Source organism: Zalophus californianus, chromosome 4 (genome assembly GCF_009762305.2).
Source record: "Zalophus californianus isolate mZalCal1 chromosome 4, mZalCal1.pri.v2, whole genome shotgun sequence".
Lineage (NCBI taxonomy): Eukaryota > Metazoa > Chordata > Mammalia > Carnivora > Otariidae > Zalophus > Zalophus californianus.
In genome coordinates this window covers 32,779,977-32,786,652 of record NC_045598.1, presented here as the reverse complement: position 1 = coordinate 32,786,652, position 6,676 = coordinate 32,779,977, and the positions used below count along the sequence as shown (strand labels likewise).

Genomic DNA, 6,676 nt, shown 5'->3' with positions numbered 1-6,676 from the left:
GAGATGAGAGCCATATCATTTAAATAAGCACCTTTTAGTCTTACTGAGGGTTTAACCATCTTCTGGAACTTTTTTTTTTTTTTTTTTTGGTATTGGAAAACAGTTTTTGGACAAACTGTATGTGATGCCCCCCCCCCTTTTTTTTTGCTTCTCATCCTTTAGGGAAAATGCTTGTTAATGTCCCTCAATGAGCTCTCTTTCTCCTATTCAGGAATCATAGAAGCAAAGAAGAAGAAAGGAAGAGTTCTGAGTACCTACCATTGGCCAGGCACTGTGTTAAGCTCTAATGATATAGAAAGGAAGGCTACAGCCCTCAAGGAACTCCAAGTTTAGTGGGAGAGGCAGATAATTAAATGGATAAGTAAGATACCACAACAGTAAGTGCAATAATGGGTGGAAGAATAGGGTGCTGTAAGAACACAGAGGACAGAATGTTGGGAGCAGGGAGAACCAGGAAAGGTTTTCTGGAGTAGAACTCCTTAAGGGAAGGTTGAAGTTAGCTGGGGAGAACAGGGAAGGGTATTCTACACAGAGGGGACTCATGGACACGGAGGCATGAAATCTTACAGGGTGTTTCCATGGATGTCCCAGTAATTCAGAAGGGCAGAAAAGCATAGGCAAGGCAGAGAGTGGGGAGAAAAGGTGTGGGAGAGGCAGGCAAGCAGTAGCTGGGATACAGAGCTTGGAAGCCTTCCAATGGGTGATGGGATGATTCTAAACAGTTGTAGGTAGGTAAAGACAAGTTTTGTGTCTTAGATGTATTTCTGTATTGATTAGATTCTATGGTTGCAGGCAACTCTGGGTAATTTCCAAAGAAGGAATACTTCAGAGAAAACTGAAGGAAAAGCTGTAGCACCCAAGCTCTGAATGGAGCTCCCAGGGCAGAGATAGCAGGAATTGCCTAGGAGTCTCCTTGGTTGGGAACAATCAGGTCCAAACACTTTCAGTTTTTATGTGGCTCTGCCTGGGATTCACATTCCAGATGAAGACTGTCATATTGCCTCAGCTTGAGGGCACGCCTAGCCTGGGTCAGGTAAGGTCAGCATCTTGATTGACCGTCTCACCAAACCTGTATCTAATGGGGGAGGGTGGGTTCCTAAAGCAAGATCAGGGTGTTGCTAACATGAGAAAGAGGAATGCCAGCTATATCAGCTAAAGCAATGGGTGTCCACTTCCACAGCTGTTTGGAAGCTAGATTTGAAGGGGACAAAAGATGAAGGGAATCAGGAGGCAAAAGATGATGGGGGTATGGATTAGGGCTGTGGTAGTGCCGATGGAGAAGGACTGTGGGATTTAAGAACACTTATGGGATAAAAATTGTTGGTTGATTCTAGAAGAAGGAAGAAGGAAGAATCAAGGATAGCTCCCAGGTTGTAGCAGGCAGCAACAGATCACTACTGGAGAGAAGGTACAGGAGGGGACGGAAGATGACAGATTGCTTAGGACACACTGAGTTTGAGAAACCCGTGGGGCATCAGGTGGATGTTAGAATCTGAAGCAGTAACTGAACTCACAGACATGGACAATAGAACCTAGGAAGGATTTTGGAAGAAGTCACAGAAAACATCAATATTTTAAATAGGCTTGCCAAGGGAAAGGTCAAAAGACAGAAAGAATGGAGAGAAGGAGGAGAACCAGGAATGTTCAGGGTCACAGAAAGCTTCAGGATTCAAGGAAAGAGGAGATTTCAGCTCTGGTACCAGCAGAAGCCACATTCTAGGGAACTAATACATAAATGGGAGATGAAGAAGGAGGGGTAAAAACATGTAGGTCGCCATTGCAAGAATCTTGGATGAGAAGGGGTAGCAAAATGCAAAGTAGCTGGAAAGGGTACAGCCTCAAGGGAGTTAGCTGATTTTTGTTTTCTTTTGTTTGTAGGTTGATTTAAAAGAAGAGATAGAATTCACATACCACACAATTCACTCTTTTAAAGTGTATTATTCAGTGGTTTTTGGTATATTCACAAAAGTTGTACAGTCCTTACTCCCATCCAGTTCTAGAACATTTTCATCACGCCCAAAGAAACCCCATGCCCATTAGCAGTCGCTCCTTATTTTCTCTTACTCCCAGTCCCTGGTGGCCATTCATCTACTTTCTGTAGATTTGCCTATTCCAGACATTTCATAAAAATGGACTCGTATGCTGTGTGGTCATTCATGTCTGGCTTTCTTCACTTAGTTTTCAATGTTCATCCATATTACTTCATTCCCTTTTATGGTCCAATGATGTTCCATTGTGTGGATAAACCATAATTTACCCTTTCATCGAATGATGGACCTTCTAATTGTTCCAACTTTTGGCCATTATGAATAGAATGTGAACATCTGTGTACTAGTTTTTGCGTAGGTATGTTTCCAATTTCCTTGAGTACACACTGAGGAGTGAAATTGCTGGGTCTCAATTTATTCTTGCTGGGAGAAACTTGATCTTGTTTACAGGCTGAGGGTACTGGAACTTGCGCAGAGGGAGAGGTGGGAGATACGGAGAGGGGGTGGGGGTGGAGGAGGTAAGTGCTGGAGGAGAAGGGCCACTTAGTTCAGCATCACTCACTTTCTCTGTTGGCACAACCCTAACGCCCTAACCTCGCTTCTCAACTGCTAGACTCTCTGCACACACACGACTTTTGCTGACCAGGGAGCGAATCCAGCGCGTGGATAAAGCAACCCTGGGATCCGTCGCAGATGCATCCGGGCTGGTGGCTCGTTTTCTGTTGCAGATCACAAGTTTGGTGTCCCCTCTAGTTAGAGCCTGGCTCATTCTGGTTTGGTTTTCTCCCATAGGTTTGTCCACAGGTGAATAAGGACAATCCACCATGTAGTCTGAGTCTGATTCCTGGTTCCTCAGGCCATCCAGGGCTCCCAGCCATCCCGGATTAGGAAGGACGCCGGGTACCCACCGCTGGGGACCTAGAACGCCAGCACTCGGACTCGTACGTTGCCCCTCGCCGCCACCGCGCACGCGCCGCTCCCTGCCAAGGAGGAGGTGGGGGGAGTGGGCGGGGCGGGCGTCTCTCAGGCCAATCGGAAGCGAGCGCCCCCGCCCTCCCGGTTGGTGGACCCAGCTTGACCCCGGCGGTGGGCGGAGGAGGCGGGGCCCGGCGCACGGCCGCGGAGGGGGCGGGGCCCGGGGCCTGGAGGAGGGGCCTGGAGGCGGGGCCTGGGGCTGTCAGTCCCGCGCCCACCGCCGCCGCCGCAGCCGCCGCCGCGGTTCCTTACATGCCGTGGCCGGTGGTTGCCAGCGCTGCCGCCCACCGCCCGCCGCCCCGGCATCCCGAGCCGCCTCCCGCCGTGCCGGCCCGGTGCGCAGGTAAGGCCGGCCGCGCTGCCGAGCCCTCGCGCCCCCTCCTTGGCATCGGTCCGCCGCGCGGGCGCCCCCTCCGGGCTATGTCAGCACCGCGGCTCCCCTGGCCGCCCGGGGGCGGTCCCGGGGGGCGGGACGACTGTCCTCCCCAACCCGAGACAGCCCCGGGCTCCGCGCCTGCCGCGGGGTCCCCGGGCCGCGCCTCCGCCGCCGGGCGTGGGGCCGGCGCCGAGCACCCCCTCCCGGGCCGATTACACAATCGCAGGGGCTGGGGGCGGGGGTCCCCTCCCGAGGCCCGGCTCCACACCTGTCCCCGCGACGCGCTCACGGGCAGAGGGCAGAGACCCAGCGCGACAGCGGGGGCCCGGAAAGTTTCACTTTGTGGTCGGCGTTTGTTGACATCCCAGAGATGCGGGGAGAATGGAGGCTGAGCCGCGAGGATGCGCCTGGCGCGCAGCGTTCCCTTTGCCCCGGGGTGGCTCCAGTCCAGGTTTCCCTTCCAGAAGTCCTGCCGAGAGCCCTGCCCCGGGGCCGGAGGCTGCTGCAGGGCACACGGGTCGGTCCGCCTTGGTTAGCGAGCCCTGGCCCCAGGATTGCTGCAACTGGGGACAGCTCAGCCTCCCGCTCAGCTCTTCTCCCTTTCCTAATTTAGTATTGACATTTAGACCAGGTAGGCGAATTTCCTTAGCGTTTCCCTGACAGTTTATATTTGTGAGGTGCTTTGCTATCCCTGATTAGTTAATTAACAAGGTGGGAAAGCAAAATAGAACCTGAGACGCATGGCTAATGCCTTCAGTCTAGCAACTCTTTCAGAGCCACTGAGAGCTTTAGGCTGTTTGCCGTGAGATGCTTTGGGCCAAGGTGCTGCCGGGAGAGCTAGCTATTCAGTGTCTTCTGGTTGCCTGGGAAGGTTTTGGTAATAAATGGTAAGGCTTTCTCTGCCTCTCCTTGCTTATACTGTTTATTGAGGGTCACCAGTCTATGGTGAGTTATTTGATCTTCACTTAAGCAAAGGCGGTTTTAGAAGTATTGCTGAGGAAGTAGCTAAGGAAAACCAACCAACCAACCTGAGATTCAGGTAAGTTTGGATACTTGTCTGCTTTACCAGGTTACCCCTCCTGTGCAGAAAACTTTGGCTCTTCATGTTCTTTCCCCATCTCCCGGTAGGACTATACCCAACTGGGTTGGTAATACAGCTCCTCATTTAGTACATAGACCTCTTGCTACCTGTGGTTTACAGACCTGCCTAGGGACATCCTCTACGAGTGGGCTTAATTAGCACTTTTATCTGCCCATTAAGCAATACAGCCTGAAATCTCTTGTAATCAGGCATTGTTGTAGAGTTGAATCTTTAATAATTCTAATTCATGTTAATAGTGTTCCTATAATAATCTTTCTATTAGTATGCCAGTTCTGCAACAGCAGTACATTTAGTATAGAAGCAGCAATTTACTAGAAGTATTACCATGGCAAAAACAATTCTCCAACAGATTTGCAGCCCACTTTACTTAGATAATGACTGTGCGAGGCTGTTAAGGTTTTTTATTCTTTGGTGCAGTAGGTGTTACTGATCTATGAGGTCATTCCTCCCTGGAGTAATGGTTTCAGTCACTGGGTCACTTAGATATTTTTTCTAGTTATATCATCTGAGTTTCTCCCCCATGCTGATTTCTCTTGGGACAAGGTATGGAGCTAACAAGATGTGGTTTTGATTTGCCAGCCTCAATTTTAAGAAGAATTTAAGAATAGTTATTGTGTTTGGGGGCTTCTATTAGAGCTGTCATGGTGATTTTATTAGCACATGTACCAGACACCGATTTGGGTGCTTTATAGATATTAAGTTATCTCATTCTCACAATGACCTTATAAGGGATGTACTGTCCCATTACCCCATGTTTCAGATGATGAAATTGAGGCCCACTTGATTGACTCAGGTTGCGCGGTTAGGTAAATGACAACCAGATTCTAACCTAGGTAGCCTGAGTTCAGAGTCCAAGTACTTAACCAGCTACTGCGCTGTCCTGCTTCCATAGGTTATTCTTTCAACAGGTATTTATTTCTACCTTCTGTCTGTACAACATTGCATTCTGTAGTGTGGGTGAAGAGTACTTTACGGTGTAATAACAAAACACTGGGGTAGGGGTTCTTGTCGTGGTCTTAACTCTGCCGCCAGCTAATGTGTGATTTTGAGCAAGACACTCTCCCTGCCTTGCATTCCCTCGTTGGTGGAACAGCAGCGGCTGAAGCAGATGAACTAACTCGATTTAACCTCATGGGGTGCTGGAGAGATGCATGAGTGAGCGCCAGAATTAAATGTCCTCCTCCCTAAGGCACAGTATAAGATCAAGTATCAAATGAGTGGATTGTGTGTGTGTGAGTGTGTGTGTGTCATGGGGAGGGAGCAAGGGGTGTGCACTGCACTCTGGGCTGCCAGTGGTAAAGATGGGCGTGTAATGGTTGAGAAGCTTCACCTTGAATACTTCAATAATTATTTTATGCTTTTGCCACCAGTGTCGTTCCTTTTGTAATTAAAAAAAAAAAAAAAAAAGAAAGAAAGATGACCAGGAAAGAAGTCGTCCTGTAGAGGTGGGGTAACCAGGTGCAGCACTATGTGAGGGACATTTGTGGGGGACAGTTTGGCATGGGGTCAGATGATGGCAGGCTCTGAGGGGCAGACCCAGGAGTTCTCAGAATCACAAGAAGTCAGGTTGAAAGGAAACTCTGTCATTGAGTTTAACGCTGTCCTCCCTCTTCTCCCTCTCCATCTATCCAGTGGATTAATCCTTCACATGTGTGCACCTTTCCACTCCCTGCTCATCCTGCTCCTACTCGGACTCTTCTTGGGTCAAACGTTGGGTGTGCTTCACAGATCTGTGCACCAAAGAAGTTTGGGTGGTATCCAGTGATAGGGAGTGGGAAACCGTAGAAGGATTCTGGGCCCTCTGGCTTGTGCTCTTGAAAGACCATCATTGGCATAAAACCTGGATTAGAGGGGAAATGTGAAACCAGGAAGACAGGAGGCCTTGGCCAGAATCTAGGATTGGGTTGATCCAGACTGAGACAGGCAGTGGCATGGGGTAAGAGAGGGAGGAATGGACCCCAAAAGACAGACCTCCCCCCAACCCCCAGTGCTTGCCTGTCCATAAGCATCAGAGGGTAAGAACAAGTCAATATCTCCCTGGAGTGAGAGGGGCGTTGGAGAACCCCCGAATGGAGTTGGGGAGTCTGATGGGGTGGGGATGAGAGACTGCTATGTATGTCTGTTCCCCAAAGCTGGATAATAGACTGTGGCTAATGTAAGTCCCCTGGAGACTGAAAACAGATTTTCTTTCTTCTCAAGAGGGGAGTGTCCCATTTAAATACAGTGGGAAACTCC

General features: G+C 49.7%; 1 protein-coding gene across 6 annotated transcripts in view; it reads left to right on the top strand.

Moving 5' to 3' along the window:
- The first annotated feature begins 3,180 nt into the window (after nt 1-3,180).
- The window catches only part of HIVEP3 (HIVEP zinc finger 3), a 480,349-nt gene continuing 476,853 nt past the window's right edge, over nt 3,181-6,676 (top strand). For 4 of the 6 annotated variants that reach the window (XM_027607357.2, XM_027607338.2, XM_027607328.2 and 1 more), the window contains exon 1: nt 3,646-4,378. The gene's annotated coding sequence lies outside the window, so the exon portion shown is untranslated. Of the gene's footprint in view, nt 3,307-3,645; nt 4,379-6,676 lie in introns of those variants that run through there. The other 2 variants (XM_027607320.2, XM_027607348.2) reach the window with 2 other exon arrangements.